At 45.5% G+C, this 15,440-nt stretch overlaps 1 long non-coding RNA gene across 1 annotated transcript; it reads left to right on the top strand.

Annotated features, from left to right (window-relative positions):
* Nucleotides 1-8,889: 8,889 nt before the first annotated feature.
* Nucleotides 8,890-14,888, top strand: LOC115089318. Its single transcript, XR_003856067.1, has 3 exons — nt 8,890-8,970; nt 9,822-9,953; nt 14,522-14,888. It is a non-coding gene; the product is annotated as an uncharacterized LOC115089318 (long non-coding RNA).
* The last annotated feature ends 552 nt before the right edge of the window (nt 14,889-15,440 follow it).

The raw sequence follows: 15,440 nt of genomic DNA, 5'->3' as shown, positions 1-15,440 counted from the left end.
CGTGCAGAGTCTAGAAAGAAAACATGCTCGTGTTTTCTGCACCTAAAGCTTTCGCTGCCTGAAGAAAAAAAAGGCAGTTTATAAAAGAAGCAGGCAAAGAAAGAAAAGATCAACTTCAATAATTACCATACAATTACCCGCCGTGCCTGTTAATTATGGGTCGTATGCTTGGAGCTGTAGGAACAGATGTTCTCCCCATTTATGTCGATTGCCACTCTCTTTCCAATGGAAGATGTCAGGACTTGTGTGTTTCCAAAAGGGCGGGGCCCCTCCAGCCTAAAATGTAGGCGGGAGTTTATGGGTGTCTGCTTATTTTGGGAACTTAAGGATGTCCTTTTTGTTTGCAGCCCGCTTTGCCAGCCTCCCTTCTGTATAATCGTGGCTCTTCGCCTGACTTGGGAAAGATGATGATCTGTCCGCCACTTGCGCACAGTTCAGCCAAACATAATGCTTTAATAAACCGTAACCACTATTAATTTTCTTCTTCTTCTTTCTTCTACGGGTGGTTATGGTTTAGTGCTCTGCAATCTGTGTGGAAACATATAAACCTAGCTGCATTGTACCTGGTAAGCGGGAAAGACCCTTTCACATTTTTGCTCTTCTGCATTAAGCCACAGTAGTTTTACCTTTTAAAACATGCAGTGGAAAAAAAAAGTGATTTGTTTCAAGTGATCGTGTGCCTAAGGAAGTTCTAGGAATGACGGGCCCGACTGTGCCGAAGAGTGAATGTGTCACTGGCAGGTTTGGCGCAGGTGAGTGAAAAATAAGCTGAACTTGGTGCTAAAAAAATCGCCTGGCGTTCATTCTCATTGGATGAAACAGTAATCCCGGCTTTAAAAGTATACTTGAAAGATCTTTTCTTTCTTGGATAAGAACAGAATCTGCCACGAAAGGGGTTAACTAGGGAAAATGAGGTGACTTATTGGCCCAGCTTTGTTTTTTTTTTAATTCCTAAGTGAAAATGTCACCTAAGACCATTTTTTTTTTTTTCTTACACACTGCACAATGCAATATGGAAAAATAGGAAGACAGGAAGGTAAACAGCCTCTGTTTGTTTGATCAACAGCCAGGAGGTAGCTGGAAACATGCCGCAGAAATGTTTCTGACGGGCAACTGTAAGGAGGCATCGCAAGGTTATGGCTTCATATACTGTTGCCAGTGCCAAGTTAGGATTCACAAGCTGTACAAATAGAGCATTTACAACTGCTCAGTGTCACAAAAATTCAGGTCTTGAAGAAAATTGTTGTTTCTTCAGCTAACATCTGTAGTTTCCCGCTTTTTTTTTTTTCCAGCAAAGACCAGAGACATACAGAATTTCAGGGATTTTTTTTATTATGACTGGGCTTAGCTTTCAGCTAAAGACACCAGTAAAGCACAGAAGGACAGTTGTTCCTGTAGTGGATACACGGTCAGCCTGTTCTCTCTTTTCTTTCTTGCAACTTGTAAGAGAAAATCTGAGAAGAGTGTTTCAACCAGATTGGATCATATTCTGGAACTGGTCCCTGATATCACGAATACATCTACTGGGAATAAATATCAAGGGGTTAAATAAAAGTCTACAGTGGCATAATTGGTCGGGGGAATTAATCATCAAAACTCATAAATAAAGCTTGCCAGTCAGAAATTCCCAGAATACTTTCCAGATATTCCTATATTACTTAGAGTTTGGATAGATAGCACGTGTGATGAGAGCTCATCATACAAGCTGAATACGGTACAGAATGTGTTGTGTTATTTTTTTCTTCATTGGGGCACCTCCTAATAAGGGAGATGTTAAGGTAGACCTTGGAAACTTGATGATGAGTGAGTCAAAGGCAATGCTGAGATCCTGTAGAACACTGAAATTAGGAGTTAATTTAAGCAATGAAAAAAAATCCATTTTCAAGACTGTTGTATTTTATATTACATGACTAAATCAGTACAACCAGATGACCAAGCTTTGAAGTGATTGCTCAGTGCAACGGTCAATACTCCTGCAACCCAGTTTGACAAGTACTTCCCTCGGCTAACATTGTTTTTACAGTGTTGTGAGAACGCATTGCTGACCTTCCTCTCGACACATTTTATTTACACTACATCCGATTCTGTCCCCTCATGAACCATTTTTCCAAAAAGGCCACTGGCCCAGGGCATTGATCTTGTCCAGATAGTGCTCTTGTCAATAAGAAGTGTATTTTTCAGTGGCACAAACTTCTCAGATTTATCAAAGACATAATCCCGGGCTGTCCCAGCTTTAGCTTTGCTAACTCAGACAGATGCCCAATGCTGAGTTGTCAAGCTTTGACGCACTGCCTAGGGTATAAAATCGTGGAATATAGGCCAGGCACAACTGAATTGTGAAGCACTTAAATAGCATGACAGCCTGTGCGATTTCTAGCAAGGGTGCATGGAAGTTCCTTTCCAGCACGTGTGCGATTGCCAGTGTCTTACTGTGCCATCTGCATGGAGGTACGAGTCCTGGTCGTCGATTCAGTTTGTTCCTGAAGAGAATGCCATAGCTAGGCATACCCACTTTTTTCTTTTAAAACATCTGACACGAGGTAACTTTTTCCAGCGAATTGGTATAGGTTAGGGTTACTTGGACCCTTAACCCAGAATGATTCATTTGCCAGTACTGGAGGGCTGAAACCAAACTAGGAGCATTAAATCTCTTCTTTATTTCAGGAAAATCAAAGGATACATTGTTAGCGGACAATTGCCTCACACAACAAGATAAGCTTTATGCTACAGTGAAGATTTTTCTGAGTAAGTATTTGAGAATCTGGGTTATTCTACAGCAGAATAAGTGGGCAGGATAATGGTGGCAAACAAATTATATATGTTAGGTCTGTGGTTCACAACAGGGCATAATGGAGCAATCCAACTCCTGTGTTACAAATCCAGTGTCATCTTCTCTATCTCTTCTCAGAGATCCCAGTCCTGCTCAGGGCTTTCTTTGATGCCACCCAATTACTGTTTTCATCTGAAAGGCAAAATAGTACTTTAGGTGTAGCAGCACTGCTCCTCCTTTACTCTTAGCTCTGGGAAAAAAAAACCCGTCTACTGGCCTTTTGCACTTTGCCACAAGAAAGAAAACAAAACTTTGCATGTTTATCTGGAACATCAATAAGGTGTTAGAAGCCCAAAATATAACCTGCAAAATATTAGGCTTAATGGAGGAAACTCTCTCCAATCAAGAGGCTATTGTACTATCCCTTCATGTTTCCCATGGGCTAGTGGCTATTTGCACACAATTTTGCTCCGGATGCTAATGAGCTCTGTAGCAAAACTGTGTGAGCCCTTTTACACTTCTGCCATGGCCAGGACCTTTGCATGTTCCTGCCTGTGCCAATGCACAAACCTGGCCTGGGAAGAGGTGGTTCATCTGAATGTGAACCATTGTGGGGGGAATTTAAAAGGCCCTCGCAGCTTGAGTGAAGGCACCCCACACACCCGCACTTTTACCCCAAGTCCTTTGCAGGACCTAAATGTGCAACCCTAATCCCATCCTTTGACCTCCAGAACAAGCAGCATCCCACTTTGGGGTTGATGTCCCCCCCATCCCCAGGCCCCAAAATCATACCCTAGTGAAGGTGTGTGGTCTTTTGGAGGCAAGAGTGATCCTCGCTTGCTTTCCCCCCCCCCCACCCCGAAGACCACTCCTTTGCTGAGATAAGCTTTTGAGGGGGGGGGGGGTGACATGGGATGGGAGTTGACCTCAGAATGGAATGTTGGGGGTTGGCACGGGGACAGAATGTTTTACAGGGGTTAGGATCATACAGGGCCCAGGATAGGTTGGGCTAGGAATAGAGAAGTCATTAAGACCATCATGTAATTTTGCATACGCTTTGGAGGAGGGGAGTAGCTTATTCAGGCCACGAGGATCCTTTAAATAACCATCAGGTCAATACAGTAAGTGCGGCCGCGGTTACCCTGCTCCTAACCCGCTTTCTACCACTTTTCGGGCCGCGTTAGCCCTTCCTGCGATACACAAACCCCTTTAACCTACTGTTACCGGTGTCCTTAAATCCCCGGGTAACCCCTTCCACCTGCGGCATGTATATTACATGTAAACGATCGAATTAGCTATTCCCTCCCATCCAGTAACGCGCGCCCCGACTATCGCTTTTTTACCCTGGCCGTTTTGCCGCGCGTTTAACCTGCTAACTTACCGCCTACCCTTACCCCTGCATTAGAGGCAAGGGGTAGTCCTTCAAGGTTAGTCTCATCTAAAGCCCCTCTGTTTCTTTTTTGGAATCACAGCCAGAAAATTGAACTGACCTCTAAAACTGCCTTTAACAGCTTCCCACGTAGAACAAAATATCTGCTGTATCACTACACAGGAAATATTCATTCAGCAAAGCAATGCCGAACTGGGCAGAATGGAACAAAAGCAGTAAGAGGGGTAATTTAATAACTCCGTGGGTAGGGGTAACTTTTACACGCAGACTTTCTGCATACATTTGTTTTGAAAATTCGGGCTATAGGTTTGCCTGGAAAACTCCCGTGTTGACGGGCTGGCGCTTGCAGGAACCCCCGCACAGAGTTACTCCTGCTCTGTCGAGGGCCACACCTTATTGATGTGTAGTTATTTTTCTGAGAAAGGGGGCCCACAAATTTTTTCCAATTTAAGTGATTAGTGGGTGATAGTTAAACTCGTGAAACTCCATGAAAACGTTTGGAATGAACAGTGTAAAACATTTCAAAGCAGAGTTCACCTTACTTAATAAAAATTGTACTTGAAGAAACTCTTGTGTCTAACTGGATATAGAGTGGTATCGGTTCAGTTTCGGAATAATTAACTCCATATCCAGATATGTGGTATCATTCATTCTGCTAAAGTAAGTCAAGACATTCAAGGCTGAGCAACTTTATTGAACAAAACACTATTTTATGTTCTGTGTTTTAATTTTTGAAACTAAATGCTGGCTTACGATTTCTAATTTGCAGGGCAAAATATTTCAGTGCTGTAACAAATGGAAAAGGGGATAGCGAGCGATACTACTGCCTTCCTCTCTGCTTTAGCGTAAAGGAGAATAAATGCCACTGATTTTAACTGATACGTTTGGTTATGTGTACATAACGGCTTATTAATGTTAAAAGAAATATAGATCCAGTCCAAACTGTGGTGAAAAGATAAGCTCTATCCTATCTATATCTAAAGTGGAAGAGCAGCATAGTGATTTCCCCTATGAGGAAAGACTAAAGAGGTTAGGACTTTGCCAGCTTGGAGAAGAGATGGCTGAGGGAGATATGATAGAGGTTGTTTAAAATCATGAGAGGTCTAGAACGGGTAGATGTGAATCGGTTATTTACTCTTTCGGATAGTAGAAAGACTAGGGGGCACTCCATGAAGGTTAGCATGGGGCACATTTAAAACTAATCGGAGAAAGTTCTTTTTACTCAATGGACAATTAAACTCTGGAATTTGTTGCCAGAGGATGTGGTTAGTTCAGTTAGTGTAGCTGGGTTCAAAAAAGGATTGGATAAGTTCTTGGAGGAGAAGTCCATTACCTGCTATTAAGTTCACTTAGAGAATAGCCACTGCCATTAGCAATGGTTACATGGAATAGACTTAGTGTTTGGGTACCTGCCAGGTTCTTATGGCCTGGATTGGCCACTGTTGGAGACAGGATGCTGGGCTTGATGACCCTTGGTCTGACCCAGTATGGCATTTTCTTATGTTCTTATGTGCTTATGTTCTTAAGCAGAGGGCTACAAACCAGGGAAGCCAGGGTTCAAATCCTGCTTCTCCCTTTGATGCTCCTCGTGATCTTGGGCAAGTCACTGCACCCTCCATACAAACTTATAGGCCGATGCAGAAAGGTGCCTTCTCAGTGGCCAATGCACAGCTTTGTCTGCATTGAAATGCTCATTTTCTGAGCGTAAACTTTACTGCCATTGCAGCAAGGAGTTTTACACTCCCAAAATGAGCGTTCTAAAAAGGGAGTAATGTTTAGCGCTCTCGCATGGAAATCCCATGCAAATAAGGGCGTTAAGCATTACTCCCCGATGCAGAGAGAGGTGCGTTGGCTGGCCCAGGATTTTCTTAGCACCAGAAGCTTAACTCCAGAGTCAAAGATGGGAGTTACGTTTCCAGCGCTACTGCGCTGGCACTTAAAACCCATAGAAAAAAAAAAAAAAGTCAAAAACACTTTGCAGATAAGTACTGACTTATCTGGGTATCTGGAGAGTTTTGTCGTGGCCACTTAGCCAGATAATCAGTCCTTATCCTGCTATCTGGCGGCAACGGCTGTTGCTGCACGATCTGCCGAATGCACATCTTCCTTCCAGCTTGTCTTTAAGCCTCCAAGTTTTCCATACCTTGTTGATTGTAACTTTGACTTATTCCTTTTCCTTTGTTATCTATTATTTACCAGAATTGTTACCTCAGTTTTACCCTTTGTTAAAATGTAAACCGATCCGATATGGTTATCTACTATGAAGGTCGGTATAAAAAACTGCTAAATAAATAAATAAATAAAGGCAACCAGCCTTTTTTTTTTTTTTTTTTTTTTTTTAAACTCCTGATGTATGAGTATGTCATTGGCTTGCTGCAGCTGGAGTTAAAAAATTGTTTTAATCTAAGTATTAAAAGCCAGCGTGCACACATTTACGCCCGATTTTATAACATGCGCATAAGGCGCATGCATGCTATAAAATCCGGGATCGGCGCAAACAAGGGGGTGCACAATTGTGCACCTTGCGCGCACAGAGCCTGCTCCGAGCTGCGCTGCCTTCCCCCCCGTTCCCTCCCCCCCCCCCCCCCCCCCCGCGCGCTTTCCCCCCTACCTTTTTTGAGTTCTTTTTTTTGTTGTTAAACTTTCTTCAGCCCTGGGCCTGAAATAAGTTGTGCGCGCCAGCCAACTGCTGGTGCACGATCCCAAGCACAGCAGCAAATGGCCGCTGTGCCTGGAGCCTCTGGCCCCACCCCCTCCCCGCCCCTTTTTGCAAGCCCCGGTACTTACTTGCGTCCCTGGGCTTTTCGCGCATCGCTGGGCCTTTTTAAAATAGGCCCAGCGATGCATAAGACCGGTTACGTGGGTAAATCCTCTGGATTTACGCGCATAACCTTTTAAAAATCCAGCCCACGCTGTTTCAGTGCCCAGAGTGCTGTATCAGCCTGTTAGAGTATAAACCCATTGGGACAGTAGAACACCTCCAGTACCTGCATTTTTAACTTGCTCTGAGCTCAGATTTGGAAAGGTGAATAATGAAATCCAAGCAGATCTCATTGCTTCCTACTCTTATTCAGACACAATGTATAAGATTGAATGTACAACATATACATATCAACCTAATAAATGAAGCTTGACCGACGTGCCGCAAATGCGCAGTAGAGAGCAGCTCTACTGCGCATGTGCGGACAAGCACGTCGGTCACAGCAGAGCGCCAGCTGTTTGAAAACATGGCGGCGGCAGTGGAGGAGCTGTAGCGGCGGCATCGGCGAGGGGCGGTAGAGGCGGCGGCGAGCAGTAAAGCGGTCCTTCGGCGAGAAGCAGCGAAACCCGGTGGTGAGGGAGGAGAGAGTGAGAGTGAGGAGAGGGTGTGAGAGGGGTGGGAGGGATGGTGAGAGTGAGGAGAGGGGTGGGAGGGGAGAGTGAGAGAAAGGGGTGGGAGGGTCAGAGTAGCCCTTTGTTACGGGCTGCGAGCGTCAGCTGGATATCAACATGGCGGTGACAAGGAGCAGCAGCCAGTAGCGTCAGCGAGGAGCAGCGAACTCGGTGGGGAGGGAGGAGAGAGTGAGAGGGAGGGAGGGAGGAGAGAGTTGAGGGGAGGGAGGTAGGGGGTGGGAGAGGGGTGGGGAGGAGTGAGGGGAGAGGGAGAATGAGGGGGAGGGTGAGAGACAGAGGGATGTTGAGTAAGTGGAAGGTTAGAAGTTGTGGAGCAGAGAAAAAGGGGAGTGGAGGAGGGCTGAGGGAGAGGGGATGGGATTGGGATTGAGAGAGGGTGGGAGTGACTGAGGGAAGGGGAGGGAGGTGAGAGTGAGGGGAGGGAGGCAGTAGGAGACAGAGGGTGAGTAAGACTGAGTGAAGGGAAGGGTGTGAGTGAACGAGGGGAAGGGGAAGTGAGGGAGAAAAAGTGTAGAAGGGGTGCTGTGTTTGAAAATGGACTGAAAAAAAAATTTTAATGTAGCCCCGTTTTAACAGGCTTTAACGGCTTGTGTATATATATAATCAACCCTGATCATAAGAATAGTGCTTGTATTTCACTCCAAAGGGAGTGTTTTTATATATATATATTCCTATATAACCTAATTTCCGGTGTTAAAACTTAGCTAATATCTTGCCATCATTATATAAAATGGCGAGGGTCTGTAGGATTCATATGCCCAAGGTTCCTTGCCTAGCATGGGGAGTTACTGCCACTGTGGTTTTCTGACACCAGCACTGAACACCTCTGTCCCTCTGGGGGCTGGTCCTAATAAGCTTTCTTCTCTTCATATCCCTCTTCCCCTATTTCCAGCCCATACCAAGACATAACAGATTTCAGTAAGGGTTTAAAGCTTTATTGAGCTTCCTAAACAAAAACAGAAAGGGTGAGATGTGGGAAATATGCGCTTGCCAGCAAGCCATTTCAGGGTTTAAACAGTAACTTCCCTTCTCCCTGACCTTGCCTGAATAAAAGCATCACTTGTGCTTAAGTCTCTGCCTGGGAAAGGATACCTGTTGGCCCTGAATTCCTGGGGGAGGGGCTGGGTGTTCCCTAGTCAGAGGCAGGACAAAGTCAGGAGGTATAGATTTCAGCAGCCAATGAAATGATCCGTGCACACCCCCTGAGCCAAAGCCAATGGTGTAATGACTCTTCTGTTGCTATGGGAAAGTAGCCAATCATGTAATGACACATCATCTGCCTTTGTATGAATGTACAATAAAAGGAAGAGCCTCGTGAGGGCTAAGCCCTTTTGCCCTTCCCTTTTGCTGCCTGCCATGAAAGCTGTCTGATGCCTCTTCATTACTCCTACACCATCATTATATAAAATGGCGAGAGGTCTGTAGGATTCATATGCCAAAGGTTCCTTGCCTAGCTTGGGGAGTTACTGCCACTGTGGTTTTCTGACACCAGCACTGAACACCTCTGTCCCTCTGGGGGCTGGTCCTCTGCAACCAATTTTATGAAGATTGGTTGAAAGCCCCATGTTGTCTGGGGCCTATTCATGGTGTTAACGGCCCCCTTTTACCACGCTTTTTATTGAAAACTGCATTGCTGAGTTCAAATATTGCTTCTGGTGGAAGGAGTAAGGAGTAATCTAATTAAAACCCAGGTTGTTTGATTGGGTTAATATTAGATAAGTTTAGTTTATTCAGGTGATATAGCTGTTTTCTTTGTTGTTCTCCCCCAGTTATGTTATGGAGTAAATTGTAATCTTTAGATTTTGCTTTAATATTGTGATACATATTTCATAAAAATTCCATGATGTAATCATTGAAGAAAATTAATAATGTATAAATTTAAAAAAATATATATTGCTTCTGGTGACGGTGTCTAAATGTGGTCCCCCAAAGAGGTCTCCCTTCAGATGGGATTTTCATACTACTGGGATTAAGATGTTACCAATTTGTTTGGGTGATGATACAAGGTTCTCCATCTTTTGTTTTTAATATTAACAGCAGAGCCTTTGTTTATTTGTATCTTACTGAGCTAAAAGCTTGGCTGCTTTGTCGCTCCTTATCATCACCGAGCTGCTTTGCTCTCAGTCCGACCTGGTACAAGTTATAATTAAACCATTATGTTCTTCTTATTCTGAATTTGATATATTTTTGTTTTGTGTTTCTGATGTCCTGGTGTCCTTCAAGGTTAGTCTCATCTAAAGCCCCTCTGTTTCTTTTTTGGAATCACAGCCAGAAAATTGAACTGACCTCTAAAACTGCCTTTAACAGCTTCCCACATAGAACAAAATATCTGCTGTATCACTACACAGGAAATATTCATTCAGCAAAGCAATGCGAACTGGGCAGAATGGAACAAAAGCAGTAAGAGGGGTAATTTAATAACTCCGTGGGTTGGGGTAACTTTACACGCAGACTTTCTGCATACATTTGTTTTGAAAATTCGGGCTATAGGTTTGCCTGGAAAAAACTCCCGTGTCGACGGGCTGGCGCTTGCAGGAACCCCCGCACAGAGTTACGCCTGCTCTGTCGAGGGCATGAACGGGCTGAGCTTACATGCATACGTTCCACCCTTTTTAAAATGCAAAAGTGTGTGCATAAGTCCCAGCTCCACCCCCCCCCCCCCCCCCCCCTGCGTGCATAAAATTATGTGCAAAATCAGGTTACATGCTTACTATAATGCACACCGAGCCCCGGGCGATGTTACAACGGCCGTTTTTGCGCAGAAAACCCTGGTGTATGTGTGTAAAAGCCTTTGAAAATTCAGCCCTAAGAGGGGCAATTTTCAAAAATTACTGGCCTAGGTGAGAGGACTTTTTTTTTTTTTAATTGTCCACCCTCCCTGTGGGTAGGAATGTGCGTGTATTTTTACCTACATTCAGTGGGGCTTTTCTCCGGAGCAGGGAATACAAGGGAAATCTTACCCGCAGAAAACGGAGGTTCAAATCTCCAGGGGTACTTTTGTTCCCAGGGCACATTTTCAAAAGGAAAGGGTGTTTGGTCTTGCCCCTTTCAGACCTGCTGCAAAGTCCATGGGGGCAAGCACTCGGTGGGGGGGGGGGGGGGGGATTTTTCAACGGCTCGCAGAAATGTGAAGGTTGTGCCCCAGGTGAATTAAAATCTGGGCAATCGGAACCAGGATGCCAGGGAGCTCCCCCCCCCCTCCCCCCCCCCTTGCTGTTAACCCGGCTCCCTCCTGCCATAGGAGCCAACTTTTGAACGTGATTAGACTTGCTGAACTCCACACGAATTACAGCGTCCCCAGCAGCAAAGGAAAAAACAAAACCGAGTGGGTCATGGGTGCGACTGACCAGCCTGTATTTAAATGTCCAGTGGACATGGGAAAGACGCATGCGGCCAAAACAAAAGCTAGGGAAGCACTCAGAGTCCCACCAATCTCTCCCCTTCCTAGGCAGCCCATCCACCCCACAGGCTCTCCTCCCAGCCCTCGCCTGTCGCCACCACTCTCTCAGCCCTCCCCCCCTTCTCTCACATTCTCCTAGTCTATTTTCCTTCTCTTCCCATCTTATTCTTTTTTCCCCCCTCCCCGCCTTACTCCCTCTGCACTTTTTAAAATTCTCCCCCCTCCCACATGGGCATACTTTGACTTTTATATTCAGGGGCAGGGGTTTTAATACCTCCACTCCTCCTTTTCCCTTCACCTGTCCTTCTGTGTTCCTCTTACAATTCCTTCACTCCCCAGCAGGGTCGTCCTCCTCTCTCCTCTCCAGGTTTCACCCATCCTGTGTCACTGCTCCACAACCTCACCCCTGCTCGGCACATTAGGCTTCCCTTTCCTTGGCAGGCTCGACTCGCCTCTCGATCTGTGATGCCCCCTCCACCAAGGCTTGGATCACCTCTCTGCTCTGCCCTCCCTTTCCTTTTCTGGGACTGCTCCTGCCTCCCTATCTCCCACTGCACTCCTCCAGTCCAGAGCAGTCCCATGCCTGCAGAGTCCACACAAGACGCGCCAGCACCTGCATGCCCTCAGCCTCAGCAGTCAGCATCCCGTCCCCCAGCTCCAAGGCCACAGCTGTGTGTGGGGGACCTTCCACTCTCTCAGCTTAGAAAGCCCAGAGATAACTGCTGCCTCCTGCAGGATAGAAAAGAGGAATTCAAAAAAAATTATTTTTGTGAACAAAAGGAATGCTGTTCCCCCCCCCCCCCCCCCCCTCCATTTCCCCTTAATTCAAGCTCTGATCACAGCAGCTGTCAATGCTGGAGCTGCCAAGGGAGAGCGATTTTAAGAGATTTCATCCCATGGCATCACATCCCACCCCCTTTCTCATCTTTCCAGTAAAATTCTTTATTTACCCCGGTGTCCACAGGGCTGGAAGAAAAGGGCAGATACTACCTGTCCCCCACCCTTGATCTATCCCAGCTAGCACAGAAATCTTCACCAAACTGAAACAATTTTCCAACCTTTGTTTCTGTAGTTTGAATCTATCCTCTGCCTGTCTGCAGTTGGCTTTCTCTTAGGTTTTCTCTCTGCTTTCTTTTAAAACTTATTTTCTGGTCTTCCTCTCATTTCTTCACCATTTCTGTTATTTTTCCTCCATGTGTATATATGTATATCACTTTCTGTCTGCTGGCTGCCTCTCCATAATCTTCTCTCACCTCTTCCTCGTCTCATTCCCTGCTGCACTTCCATCCCTCTTTTCCCTCCACCATGACCCCCTCTCTTCTGGAAACCGTTCATTGGTTTAGCTCCCCTCTCAGCCCTCTTCCTCCTCTCTGTCCCACACAGCTCTTTTCCAGTCCCCGCTGGGAACCCTCTGAAGGTATGGCCTTGGCTGTCAAATTAGAGAAGAGGGAGAAGAACTATACCATCAATGCCCCAGCACCCTGCATGCGAGACTGCTGCACAGGTTGGTTCCTCTGTCTGTATAAGACAGAGAACCCTGGAGGAGTTATGGATTTCTGAAAGTCTGAGGGAGAGGAGAGTTTTGGGGGTTTTTTTTCAGTTTACTTTTTCCTGGAGAAATCATAGGTTCAATTCAGTGGGACATGGATTTGTAGTGATTTTAAGATCCTTTCCAATTAATTTACCTTTTGATTTTAACATACACACACACACACCCTCTCACTCACTTCTCTCCTCTCACTCTCCTCTCTATGTGGTCTATGTACAGAGGAACCCAGAAGACCTGTCCATCTGGGGTCACCACCTAGTGTGGGGAGCTTGGGGTACCTCACCCAAAGTGAGGAAATCAGTCTCATCTGGGTTGTGGGTTGGGGACAGATAAAACTGCAGGGCCAAACTGAGCCAAGGACCCACACGCAAACACCTCCACAAATTCACTGTCCACTATTTATTTAAATTCAGTCCAGAAAAACTGTAGAAACCACACTTCCAAAAAAGAATCCAGAATATCACACTCAGTCCCTTTCAAAGAGCTCAGAACAAAGTCAAACCATAGTTCTATGTATAAATCTCTCTTCAGCCTTGAACTAGGCCCCGACTTCCTTAGCATTCACAGCAGTTTAAATCCAATTTGCTACTCCCAACTTTTTAGGATGGTTGCAAGGCACCTCACTCCCTCTCTTGTAGATGGAATGCAGCTCCTCAGCCCTGCTCAGAGACTCCAATCAGGCACAGGTTCCTTTCTGGTCCTGAAGGTCCTCCATACAGTTTCCTCCTTAATTCACTCTGTAAACTCCCAGATTAACTTCTTTAGATATCTCTTCACATTTCTCAGGCTTTCTGAAACACCTATGGGGGTGTATTTGCCCAGCTCCTTCTCCTTTCCCCAGGAGAGAGTCAGAACTGCCGCCTCCTCCTGGCTTGGTGACTCCGAGGGAGCCCCAGCCCACGTTCTAACCAGGGTAATATACCCTTCAACTAACTCTGCCCAAAGGGTCAAGCATTTTCAGAAACACCTCTTGTCCAACAGATAACCTTTTGTTAACTGGAACCTTCCCTGCTCCTCTGCTCACTGTAGTATTTCCCATAGCGGGGACAATCGCTATGAGAAAATCTTTCTGTAGCACACAGGTATTGCATTTCTATTGTTTCCTTCTTACCTCCAGGGATGGTGGCTGGTGCTCAAGGGTGGAGCTCCCAGGCCTCCAGGAGAGCTTGGAGTCCAGGAGGATTTTAAGTGACAAAAATCAAGCAGTGATTTATAGTGAAAGGGAGTACCTTCTATGCTTCTTGTTCCTGTTAGGGATTACCCCTTTTTTGTCTTAAGAAGTGAATTTACAGTTTGGAGTCAAAACCAGGGCTGCCAGGCGTGTGAGCCTGCTGCAGAGTTGCTCCTTCAAGGAGTGTTGGCAGGAGCTCGTTCAGGAAGATTTCTCTAATTTGAGGAACTCTCAGCATGAGAGAGGAGATTTTACTGTCAGCCGTGAGAAATGAAATTGCTATGGGCGGAGAGAATCAACAAGCTAACTGAAGTGCCAGCAGAGGGAAAGTCCCAGCATCAAAAGCAAGAGTACGCTGCTAAGGAGCGGGAGAGGAGAAATCCCGTAGTGTTGCAAGATTCTGTGTCTGTAACTGTTGGACTGTGCATTGGATTCTTGTTTCTGTATGGACTGCAGTAGAAATGTCCACGTCTACCAAGGTTCCCCAGAAAACTTTTATTTTGGAACTAGTTGGCTGTGTGGATTTTATACTGGGAGGAACAGAAGATGTCTGAAGGCTAAGCCCTGAAAGCTTATCTTTCCCCCTGTCAGGAGAATCCAGGGTTCTCACGGGATATTTAATGGTACCTCAGCTCCCAGATGTTCCTCTGTATCTGACCAGAGAGTGGAGCAGGGTTGCACGTTGGAGACTCTGCTCTTTAGACATCTTTTTCCCCTTGGAAGTCCTGCATTAAGGGCTGGAAACTTCTCAGACAGAACATACTGAGACAGCTGTTGGTGTTTCTTAATTTTAACACTTTGAAAAGGATGTTTTTCCATGGTTCTCATCTTTTACGTTCTTTGTTTAGCAAAAGAAATGGTGTTCACTGACTTCAGAGGTGTGGAATCCGTGCTGTGGACTCTCTTCAACCGTGGAAAAACCCTTCTCAAGAAATGTACAGTTTTAGCAAATCTCATGCCAATATTTTCATTGTTCTCTACTTCTCCAGTACTTATTGTCTACTCTTCCTCTTTCCCTGGTCTTTCGTATCATCCTGAACTCTGTTCTTGCTTTCAGATTTTTTTGTTAAGCCTTGAAGATTGAAATTTGTAAGCAGCAGGGCCAAACTTGTGCTGTCGACCATTGTGTATGTACAAGCTCTGATGAAAGCACACTGTTTAATTGATGTGTTCTTCCGTGCAAATGTCATGGATGCCCGTTCTCTCTCCTGTGTTCCTTGCTTCTCTTTTAAAGGCTGGCAACAGCAGAACTTGTAGGTGTTTGATTACTAGCTGAAGTGCTTTTAGTAGTCCATGTCTACAGGCCCATTGCACTCATGGGATCTGATGTGTTAGGGCCTGAAGTCCCTTCTGTATCAAAATAATGCTGCAGTGAGCTTTTGATGAGGTTCTCCAAGAATAAGTCTGCTAACTGCTGTCATGGCTACGGTCAAGGCAAAGGACAAAGCTTTGTCAACTGACAGTCAATAGCAAAAAAAAATGAAATACTTGGGAAAGGAGCAGAACTCATTGGCCGTCTGCCCCTTGGAAATCCGTCCTTAGTAAATCGTTATATGTTCCACACTTCAGGACTTGGTGTGCATGGCTGGCATTCTCAGTTCCCTCCCCACCCCCGGCAAGGCTTCAAGCTTGTGCTGAGAATACTTTCAGGTGCACAGCGGCTTCTGTGATGGGCTCAGCAGAGGCAGGACACCCAGGTACCAGAACAAGGCCCCAGACTAACTTTTATTTCTTTTATTTATAAAGTTATTTAAAGCCTATACCCTT

Source organism: Rhinatrema bivittatum, chromosome 4 (assembly GCF_901001135.1).
Source record: "Rhinatrema bivittatum chromosome 4, aRhiBiv1.1, whole genome shotgun sequence".
Taxonomy (NCBI): domain Eukaryota; kingdom Metazoa; phylum Chordata; class Amphibia; order Gymnophiona; family Rhinatrematidae; genus Rhinatrema; species Rhinatrema bivittatum.
Note: the sequence above shows the minus strand (reverse complement) of the source record. Positions and strands in the feature narration are given on the sequence as shown.